This window comes from Sorex fumeus, unplaced genomic scaffold, assembly GCF_029834395.1.
Source record: "Sorex fumeus unplaced genomic scaffold, SorFum_2.1 ptg000029l, whole genome shotgun sequence".
Taxonomy (NCBI): Eukaryota; Metazoa; Chordata; class Mammalia; order Eulipotyphla; family Soricidae; genus Sorex; species Sorex fumeus.
Genome location: NW_026606086.1, coordinates 14676710 through 14688793, shown reverse-complemented (window position 1 = coordinate 14688793; position 12084 = coordinate 14676710).

Here is a 12084-nt window from a genome sequence, read left to right as displayed (position 1 = left end):
TGGAGAGTATCATGCTAAGTGAAATGAGTCAGAAAGAGAGGGACAGACACAGAAGGATTCCACTCATTTGTGGAGTATAAAATAACATAACATTAGGCTGACACTTAAGGACAGTAAATACAAGAGCCAGGAGGATTGCCCCATAGCTGGAAACCTGAATCATAAGTGGAAGGGAGAAGGCAGATGGAATAGAGAAGGGATCACTAAGAAAATGATGGCTTGAGGAACCAGTCGGTATGGGAGATGTGTGCAGAAAGTAGATAAAGGACCAAACATGATAACCTCTCAATTGCAAACAATAATGCCCCAAAGTAGAGAGAAAGAGAGAGAGAGAGTATGGGGAATATTGTCTGCCATGCAGGCAGGAGGACGGTGGGAAAAAGGGGGTATGCTGGGGAGATTGGTGGTGGGGAATGTGCACTGGTGTAGGGATGGGTGTTTGATCATTGTGTGATTATAACCCAATATGAAAGTTTGTAACTTTCTCATGGTGATTCAATAAAATTTAAAAAAATATTTAAAGCTCTTGCAAAGCTCAGTAATAGTGTGCCAATATCTCTATAAAAATGGGAATTGGAGGTGAACATATACTTTTACTAATAAAGCATAGAGATATTCATCAAGTATGTCAAAACTGTTCATCATTTTTAGAGAAATCCAAACCAAAATAGCAATAATTATCATGTCACACAAATGGAAATGGCATATATTGAAAAGTATAGAAATAACCAGTGATAGTGGATATATGGTGAAAGGGAGCTCTCATTCACTACTTGTAGGAAAGTAGTCTGTTTCAGCACCTATGGAAGTATGAAGATTTCTCCAAAAAAGCAAAAATAGTGCTCATTTGACTGAGCTACATTCCTTTAGTATTTATTCATAAAATGCAAAAACCACTAATTCAGAAATATCTGTGTACTCCTATGTCCATTACATCACTTGGCATGACAATCAGCACATGGAAAAAAATCAGATGTTCAACAACAGTTGATGGCAGTTGTGGTATATATAGCAAATGGGGTATTATGCAACTACAGGAAGGATGAAATTATGCAATTCACTGCAATTGGATAGAACTGGAAGATCTCATGTTAAGTGAAGTAAGTCTGAGAGAGAAAGAAAATACTATGTTTTCTCACTTATTTGTTGCATTACAAGAGGTATCAGTGTCGTAACACTCATAATTGTGGGTTATGGAAATGTGAATACCTAAGAAATGAAGTAGTGGGGAGGAAAGAAAGAGGAGGCAGTCTGGGTATAACTTAGGAACAATGATCAGATACTTCCCATAAAGGTAAAGGTAAAGGCCCTCCCGTTGATCGTCGATTTGCTCGAGCGGGCCCAGTAACGTCTCCATTGGAGACTTTGTTGTTACTGTGTCTGGCATATTGAATACTCTGGGTAGCTTGCCGGGCTCTCTGAGAGGGGCGGAGGAATTGAACTCGGTCGGCCATGTTGGCTGCGTGCAAGGCAAACGCCCTACCCGCTGTGCTATCGCTCCAGCCCATGTTGCCACAATAGTGCCAAAGAGCTCCCAGTTGGTGGTCGTTCTGGGAGTTCTCTTTTTAAACTTTGCAGCCCTTTCTCCTCGCTCTGTGAAGTAGAATTTTGCACGAAGGAGATGGTGGTCCGATCCCGATGCCATTGTTGACAACATTGATGAGGAATACAATCGACTGGTTCAGCACCTCCATGATTGTGCGAGGAACGCCAAGAGAGAGATAGCCACAAAAAAACGCCTGTCTTAGAAAACTCTTGAGCTTATTAGCCAATGTGGTTTGGCGCATGCCTCAGGCAACTGCAAGCTAACGTCCAAGCTCGCAAAGCAGTGCAGAGATGCGATGAAGGAAGACCTCAAAGAGAGAAGAGCAGAAGTGCTGGTAGATGCGGCAGAAGCCGGGAAAAGTATTCGTAACGCCCGCCTGTCCTTCGCCAACTATAAGACCAAGATGACTGCCCTCCGACGTCCTGATGGATCCATCACATCCTCCAGAACAGCAATGGAGAAGATTATCCATGACTTCTACTCAAATCTCTTTGATAGCCATGTCCAATTGCCGACATACCAAATTCCACAGGATGGATATGTCGTTCCCAACGTTCTCCCTTCTGAAATCCAACACGCCATTTCATCAGTAAAGAAACGAACAGCACCTGGCCCAGACAAGGTCAGACCTGAACACCTGGAGAATCTGCCATCAGTACTCATCAATACACTGGCTCGGCTCTTCACATGCTACCTGTCTGAATGCAAGGTTCCGTCCCAATGGAAAACCAGCAGGACTGTACTACTGTTCAAGAAGGGAGACATCCATGACATTGGCAACTATCGCCCGATCTGCCTATTGTCTGTCATCTACAAGTTGTTCACTCGAGTCATCCTAAATAGGATTGCCAGAACACTAGATGAAGGACAACCATGCGAGCAAGCCGGGTTCCACAAAGGATTTAGCACCATCGACCATATCCACACGATAACCAAGCTCATTGAGGTTTCTCGGGAGTTCAAGATGCCGCTCTGTTTAACGTTCATTGATTTAAAGAAGGCCTTTGATTCTGTTGAGACGGAAGCGGTCATTGAAGCCCTAGCCAATCAGGGCATTCAAGCCCAATACATCAAATCCTCCGTGAGCTGTATTGCGGATTCACTACCAGGATCTCACCATTCTACAAAGAAGTAATCATTGATGTCAAGAGAGGGGTTCGGCAGGGTGATACCATTTCACCGAAACTCTTCAGTGCCACCCTCGAGAACATCATGCGACGACTGGAATGGGAAGGAATGGGAGTGAAGATAGATGGTCGACAACTACACCACCTCCGCTTTGCTGATGACATTATTTTAATAACACCAAACATCAGCCAGGCGGCACAAATGCTGACCAACTTTGACCGTGAGTGTGGAAAGGTAGGACTACAACTGAATCTTATGAAGACAATGTTTATGAGAAACAGCCTCATTCCTGATGCCCCATTTGCTCTCAACGGAAAGACCATCTCCGAATGCAACAGCTATGTGTACCTAGGTCGAGAAGTCAACATGACAAATGACCTGGCACCTGAGCTGCGCACGAGGAAGAGAGCGGCTTGGAATGCCTTCAAGAACGTCAAAGAAATAGCTAAGAGGAACAAGAACCTCCAGCTCCGGGCACATCTCTTTGATTCCACTGTTCTTCCTGCATTAACATATGCCTCAGAGACCTGGGCCCTACATAAACAGGATGAGAATGCTATTCGGGTCTCCCAAAGAGGAATTGAAAGAGATATGCTTGGAATATCACGTTTCACTCAAATGAGAGAAAGAATCCGGAGTTCCGACCTCCGTCGACGATCAAGAATCAGGGACGCTGTCTCCTTTGCCAAGGTGTCAAAAATCAGATGGGCTGGTCACGTAATGAGATTTAAAGATGACCGCTGGACTAGAGCTGTTATCGACTGGATCCCACGGGATGTCAAAAGACCTTGTGGCCGCCCACCTACCTGATGGTCAGACTTCTTCATCAAGATCATGAACGATCAGTTTGAGGCACTTCATGTTCCCAGAGCGAACAGATGCCATTGGGCTACACTGGCACGCGACAGGGACGAATGGAGATGTTACTGGTGCCCGCTCGAGCAAATAGACGACTTACGGGAAGTTAAGTGATAAGTGATTAAGTGGCTAATGAGACAGCCTCCCTGATTCTTGAGCGTCGACGGAGGTCGAAACTCCCAATACTTCCTCTCGTTTGTGTGAAGCGGGTTACTCCAAGCATAGCTCTTTCGATTGCTCCTGGCTCTGCACACAGGAATTACTCCTGAATGTGCTCAGGGGACCATATGGGATGCTGGAAATTGAACTTGAGTCAGCCATTTGCAAGGCAAATGCCCTAACCACTGTGCTATCACTCCAACCCAACTGAACATTTTTTTAAAGAAATTTACAGTCACTATCTATTATATCTTATTCACATTAATGCAAATATCCTTAAGAATAAATTTTTTTCAAGTAAGGCCTTCCTCAATTAAACTAGTTCCACAAGTAATATTGGTTAATCTTAGCAAGCAATTCAGTTATTTCTTTATTTGGAAAAACTGTCTTTGATGATACGCAAGAATAATTTGCTGTTTTTTTCACTAACTTTCTAAAATCCAAATGCTGTATTGGGAGTCATATTTCTGTATCAAAAATTCATAAATTTACCTGTTTAATGCTGTTTTAAATAAGGCCTTAATCTTATTTAAAACTACACATTTCAATTCTGAAATGCTTTCTTTCAAATGTATGGAATGATACTCTGTAATCTACGATTTTTTATCCTTTACTTAGTAAAAAAGAATGCATTATCTACTCATTAGTTTTTCAATTCACTCCCTGAAGCACACCTAAAACAAATTATTATCTTTTTATATGCTGATGAGTTTCTGGGTAATTATAGCTTAACACAACTATACTGACTAATTCCACCATAAAAGTTCCAGTTAGTCTACTAACTGGAACTTTTCCGCATGTCTACTCAAGTTTCTTCCTCATCTTGACTTAATCTTTAGAGATTATAAATTTTCCAGTTGTCTTGTATTACTTTTAGTATTTCTGAGCTATAATGTTTTTCATAGTAGTCTTGTATTACCTTATATATTTCTCAGCTATCTGTTGTAGTTTCTTACCTTTCATTTATTATCCTATTTACCAAGATGTTTTTCTTTTATTTGTCTGGTAAGCTCCCCAGATGTGATATATTCTATGTGTGGAGTATTCTATATACCAAAAACAATAACAAGTCTCACAATTGAGACTTTACTGGTGCCTGCTCAAGCAAATCAATGAACAATGGGAGGACAGTGTTAAAGTGCTACAGTGTGATTCTATCCAGCAACTTGTATGTATTGTTGATTCTAAAAAAAAAAAAACCTTTTTTCATAGATCATTTTTATTGTGTTTTTCACTTCTGTGTTATTGATTTATGCATGAATTTTTTTTTATTATTTTCTTCCTTCAACTTATGTTGGGTCTCTTTGTTGTTTATCTTGTGATTTCTTGACCTGTGAGGTTAGCTAGTTTCTCTCCTCTTGTTCGTTATTTCTTGATGAATTCCCCTAGTGGATGATCTATCCACTTAGTACAGATTTTGCCGTGCCCTATAAAATTCTTTATTCTTGTTTCTATACAGGAATATTTCACTCATATTTTTTACTTTATTTGACTCAGTGCCATTCAGTACTATATTGTTCAGCTTCGAAGTGTGTTTCTTTCTGAGTTTCTGTTTATGATTTATTTCCAGCTTCTAGATATAGTACAGTGAGAGAAACTTTATAAAATGGCAATTTCATTCACTTTATAGCGTGTTTTGTCTCAGCATGTGTTCTATCCTTAAGAAAGATCAATGAACACTTGAGAAGAATATATATTGTGCAGTGGATATCACATCACACTAGTGAAAGTGTTCTATATCAAAAATTCCAGATAAAATAAATGCTGGAGGGGATGTGGCAAATATAAAGGAACCAATAATCTATAAGCCTGTATTGCTATGAACTTCCCTTTTAGTACTACTTTTGCTGTGTCCTATTGGTTATGAGAGTTTGAAACCTTATTCTCTCTCTCTCTCTCTATCTCTTACTTTCTCTCTTCCATTTCACTCTCTCTCCACCATACCCAAGAATTGCTCGGCTCTTTCATCTTCCTCTGAGCTCAGAGATCACTCCTAGAGTGGTCAGAGAACCCTATATGGTGCCTGATTGAACCTCTATCACTTGGTATGCAAAATGTAAGCATTTTTTTGGCTCTACTATCACTCTGGCCCCAAATTTTTTGCCTTTTAAAATTTGAAAATTTCTTCTTTGATTTCCTCTGCAATTATATTATTCTGTAACAGTAGGTTTGTCAGTCTCCAAATGTTGCTTCTTTCCTTTTTTCGCTAAGCCTGTAGTTACTGTAAGATTTTAAGGGTGACTTTTATAACAATATATTGCTGTATTCTATTTCCGGATCTATCCAGCTACTCTACTATCTTATGACATAATTTAGTCCATTAAGTCCTGGATAAATGATTGTTTCAAAGGACTTTGTTGCAGTGTATCTAGGAAAGTTTGGTTATAAATATTACCTGATCCTTGCTGTTGAGACCATTCAGTATCCCTAACAAAGCTGGTGAAGAGTATGCATGTCCTCAGATACTCTTTGCCTGAGAATGTTTACATCCCTCCTTCTCAGAATTTCCATAACCTTGCTGGATAGAAGATTTATAATTGGGAGTTCTCCTCATTCAATAGTTTTCTTGTCATTACATTCCTTTTTTTGGTTATAGAGCTTCATATGAGGAATCTCTTATAAATCTTACGATTTTTACTTTTATATGAAATTTTTTCTCTCTTTTACAACTATCAGGAGACTTCGTCAATAGTTTTTTCATTCTGATTGCATTATTACTTGTTATTCTATTTGAGTTTACTTTGATCGGCACTCTTTGAGCCTGCCGTATCAGTGCGTCCATTTCCCCCTTCAGATTGAGAAAGTTCTCACATCTCACATATTATTACTTCAGTCTTTCTCCCCCTTCTCATTTCTCTTCTTCCAGAATTCCTATCATTCTGAGGTTGTTTCTCCAGGTATTGTCAATAGTATCTCTCACATTCTCTGTGTTGTAGATTTTTTCCTTTCTTTTCTTCCTCCTATTACTTCTGCTATATTGAAGATTGATTATAATATTTCAAAGTTCACAGATTCAAATTTCAGTTTTTAAAATTTTGATGATGAGACTTTGTGCTATATTTTTTAATTCTTTCATTTATATTTGAATGAGATATTTCACTTTTACTGTCATCCTCTCTTCAAGTTATCTGTTTTTCTGTTCAAATATCTCTTTTAGATCCATAACCATATGATTATTATTGTCTTGGTAGATGAGAAAGGCCTACTTTTGGGGACATGTCTCTAAACTTCTGTCACTTTCTGGTCACATGGATGAATTCCATCATTTATTCATTGTTCCTAGAACTTTGTTGTCTGAGGTATCTATCTACCACTGTTCACTAATAGTTAGACCTCACTACTCAGGAAAGTAGTGTCTGCAGGAGACAGCTGTGCTAGGAGATGCTCAATTATTCTCCATACTCCTGTTCTAGACAGAGGGCCAGCAATGATGGTGCAGACTCTAGAGGGTCTCTCTGATTCTCTTTGGAAGCGGAGGCAGCTGTTTGGAGGCACTCACTCTTATGGCTCCTTTGCTCTGCCTTTGACCAGTGGCAATGCACCAGTCCTTGGGGCCTCATGTAGGCCTCTCTGAGCTAAGGAGTGTCATGTTCACTCATACTCTGAACTCTTCCTCTCTGTCCTGGGCTAGCAGTTATAAAAGCTTCATTTATTTTTGATACATTATATGCCCGAATCTTCTTTTATTCATTAAAATGCAAGATTTCAGTGGAGTTCATGATGATTTTCAGTGGTGTCCATTGAAGACTACAACTGGATTAGGCTCTTATAAACATTTACAAGTTGGGGGCTGGAGTGATAGCACAGCGGGTAGGGCATTTGCTTTGCACGCAGCCAACATGACCAACACAGGTTCGATTCCCATCACCCCATATGGTCCCCTTAGCACCGCCAGGAGCAATTCCTGAGTGCATGAGCCAGGAGTAACTCCTGAGCATCACCGGGTGTGACCCCAAAACAAACAAACAAAAATTTAAAGTCAGTCATTATGTCCTAGTACAGTCACAGTTTCTTTGGTAGATAGAGATAGGCTTCACCAATCTCTTTTAGATGACTAACAGTGAAGAAATGTAGGATGTTTAGAAGAATCTTGTCATGTTGAATAGTACTCTCTTTCTAAAAGAGCAAATTTGCTTTTTATGTGTATGTGGTATAAACTACTTTTGCTTTTTCAAAATAAGATAGAGTAGCACTGTCCACTGTAGCACCGTCCTCCCATTGTTCATCGATTTGCTTGAGCAGACACCAGTAATATCTCCATTGTGAGACTTGTTGTTTCTGTTTTTGACATATAGACTATGCCACGGGAAGCTTGCCAGGCTCTGCCGTGCGAGCAGGATACTCTCGGTAACTTGCCGGGCTCTCTGAGAGAGACGAAGGAATCAAACCCAGGTCGGCCTTGTGCAAGGCAAACACCCTACCCACTGTGCTATTGCTCCAGCTCGAGATAGAGTAAATGAATAAATAAAACTTTTGTCTTACACTGATTGGATAAAGCGTGAATGCATAACTAAGTAATGTGTCTGATTTTACCTTCTCATAGAGATGTTTTCTAAACCAAAACTCAGTTGTTGTGCATAGCAGCACATGATCAGCAGCAGTAAGTTTAATTATGGTCTAGGAATTATCAAAATTGTAAATATTATACATTGTGATAAAGAAAAAGCTATGTGAGAGGGTACGTTTACTTGGGAGGACAGGTGGCCCAGACTACCTGCTACTGCACATTGTTGTTGCACTGATGACTCTGACTCACAGCTCTGATTTCATGGCACATGATGTCTGAAATAATTTCCCCATCTAGGAACTATTTATGTTGGCCTTCTGATGATTATGTGAGACTTCAATAGAATAGAACTCACTCATCAATATTATTATAGGTATTGCTATTGTCAAGTTTCAGATAGAGAAGAAACAGAGAATAATCCTGAAAGACAAATGCTCTACTCCCTAATATAGCTTAATCCTTACAAAAACTAATTATTCACTTAATTAATTGCTAACATACTGTTTCTAGCTTAAATTAACCACAAAATACTTTATTAAGTTTATATCAAGTATTCTAAACATTAGTTTGCCTTCTTAGTCTATCTCACTCTAACTATCTTGACCATTACCATTATTTCAAACCTTACTGAGAGCCTTATCTAGTCACATAGAAATAAACATAACTTTGTTTTGGACCAGAAAAAAATTATCAGGAATGTGTCTTATGAGATATTTGAACAAAGAACATGCTTTCTTTGTACACAGTCATCCACAAGCAAGTGAGCTAATCAAGTAAAGTGCAATGACTAATGAAAGCAATGGTGAAAATACTCAAACCAATGACCATTAAATATGGTATGGTTCCCATAATAGATAGAATTTATTTTCTAGAACCAAAAATCATGGGGATTGGTGCTGTTTAAGATTACTATTAGTGGGGACCATAGAACAGTGTGAACCACTGTACAGTGGGTAGGGCACTTGTCTTCCACTCAGCAAAGCCAGGTTCGATTTCTAGCATTCTCATTGGTTCCCCCAACTCATCAAGAGTAATTCTGGAGACCAGAACCAGTAGTGACTCCTGAACATTACTGTGTGTGACCCGAAAAATAAAAAAAAAATCCACAAAACAAAACAAAAATTAAAAACAAAATCATTCTCAATAATTTATTTCCATAATTAGAATTTCCCTATGGACTCAGGGAGTTTGAAATTTTGGAATCTAGAGGAGAAATCCTTAATCAGAGTAAGTAAAGTAAAGTAAAGGCCCTCCCGTTGATCGTCGATTTGCTCGAGCGGGCCCAGTAACGTCTCCATTGGAGACTTTGTTGTTACTGTGTCTGGCATATCGAATACTCTCGGTAGCTTGCCGGGCTCTCCGAGAGGGGCGGAGGAATCGAACTCGGGTCGGCCATGTTGGCCGCTTGTAAGGCGAACGCCCTACCCGCTATTTTTAAACATTATGTTACAGTTACTGCCCAGGAATTTTGATGAATTCATGATAAGTACCGATGTAGCAAGAAAATGAATCACCTAGGGAAAATTTATGATGATTTGAAGGTCTCTGACCTTTTTTAACTGTGAAGGCACAAGAAAGAAAATAGCTGATATCTAGGTACCTAGATTTGTACACTCCCTTGAAAATTTAGACAGTAAGTAGGTAAGTGTAGTTACCATCACTTGAGAAGTTCAAACATAAAGCAAATCTCTTCCTATTAATTGTGCTATGTGAGATGGTTTGAAACGGAATGGTTAGTAGATGATAGTTATCAATTCTGACCTGGACTATGTATAATAGAGATATTATATTTCCTCTTCTAAGTTGTGATAGTCAGGGAGAAGGTAGTCTGCTTTATTTAAACTCAATGGCATCTATGTGACTGTGTAGTCATAAAAGACAAATTCACAATTGTTATTATAATCAACAAGGGAAAATTAGGAAAATTAAAAACTTTCCCTTTAGACAAAGAACCAGACACGTATGCTCATTAACAGCACTATTATTCATTCTAGTGTTAGAGCCACACTTTTTATTTTAATTATATTTTTTGGGTTTGGGGACACACACCATCTATGTATTTCGCTTATTCCTGGCTCCATGCTCAGTGATTCGTCCTGAGAGAGCACATGTGATGCCAGGGCTTGAACTGGGTCACCTATGAGCAAAGCAAGTGACTCTCTAGTACCAGATCCTATTAACTTTTTAAAAAATGTAATTTTTCTTACTTCATTCTTCATTTCTTTTTTAAATTGAATCATTATGAGATACATATTTACAAAGTTGTTCATGGTTAGGTTTCAGTCTTATAATAATCCAACACTGGTACACTTCCCACAACCAGTATCAGCAGTTACTCTCCCACCACATCCAGTCAGGCACTTTTCCTCTCTCGCGCTCTCTCTCTTTCTCTGGCATTATATTTGTAATACAGGTACTGATATGTTATCAGGTATATCCCTTTATCACCTTTCAGCACTCAACCCTTATTCAGAGTGATCATTTCCAACTCTAATTGTCATGGTGCTCCCTTCTCTGACTTAACTACACCCTGCTCCCTTGTGCCCCGTCCCCACCTGTGGCAAGCATCCAACAACTTTTTTGACTGTGGGTTTTGACTTTGTAAGACATTTTGTAGCTTAACACTGGGGTTGCAAAATTTTTGCAAAAGTACAAGTTTTCTATGACTAGATAGATAATACAGGCAAGATACTTTTCTTGCACATGACAAACCCATGTTCATTCATCAATATCACATGTGATCTCTTAAGCAAAATCAGGAGTAATACTTGAGCACAGAACCAGTAGTAAACCTTGAGCAGCCAACTGTAACCACCAAACTAAAAAAACAGAGTTAAAGTTTTCTGAATTAATTCAAAATCAAACAGTAATAAATCAAAGGTATTTCTGGTTCTGCTTGTCCATGTTGTGTTTCTCAGGCCTAAAAGGATAATAAATGAAAAAAATTTAAATGTCCTTTATTATGTGACCTAGATAGAGTAATAAAAAATATTAAAAACAACTAAATAGTAAATGGAGATTAAAAGTTAGCTATTTTAAATGATATACTTTAGTATATAAAACCCTACTAAAAACTCTATAAAATTAAAATAAAAAATACAGCAAAGTTATAGGCTATAATACTAATACACTAAAGTAAATTGTTGCTATATGCACACAATGAACCATTATTAAGGGAATTTAAAAACATACATGTTACAAAATATAACAACTAAACTTAAAAATATACCAGTTTAGGAGCTGGAGTAGGTAGGGCGTTTGCCTTGCACGTGGCCGACCTGTGTTTGAATCCCAGAATCCCATATGGTCCCCTGAGCACTGCCAGGAGTGATTCTTGAGTGAAGAGCAAGGAATAAGCCTTTGCATTGCTAGGTGAGACCCAAAAAACAAATATATATATATAGAGAGAGATAGATAGATAGATATGTATGTATATGTATATACATACCAGTTTAGGATTTTGGCAGTGCAGTGGGAGAAAAATTGGGAACATTGGGTGGAGGGAAGTTGAGACTGTTGTTGTGATTGTCATTGGAATATTGTGTGCCTGAAACTAATCTATTAATAACTTTGTAAATGTTGTTTTAAAGGTTTCTTAATAAAAATTTCTAAAAAATCAACTGTAAAAATATATGTAACAATTTTACCAAAATACTTAGGAATAAATTTAACCAAGGAGATGAAATATCTATGTATTTAAAGTTGTTAGGTAAAGGCCCAAGATGCCTTTGTGCCAGCCCGGTGGTGGTGTTTAAGGGCCTCCTGGTACACATGGAGGTCTGTAGCAGAAGGGCATGCTGTACTGGGATCTGACCTGGGGCCACCCTCTCAGTGAGAGTATGCTTCCCCTTCATGGTCTCTATGCTGACTTGAAAAAAATCCAGTC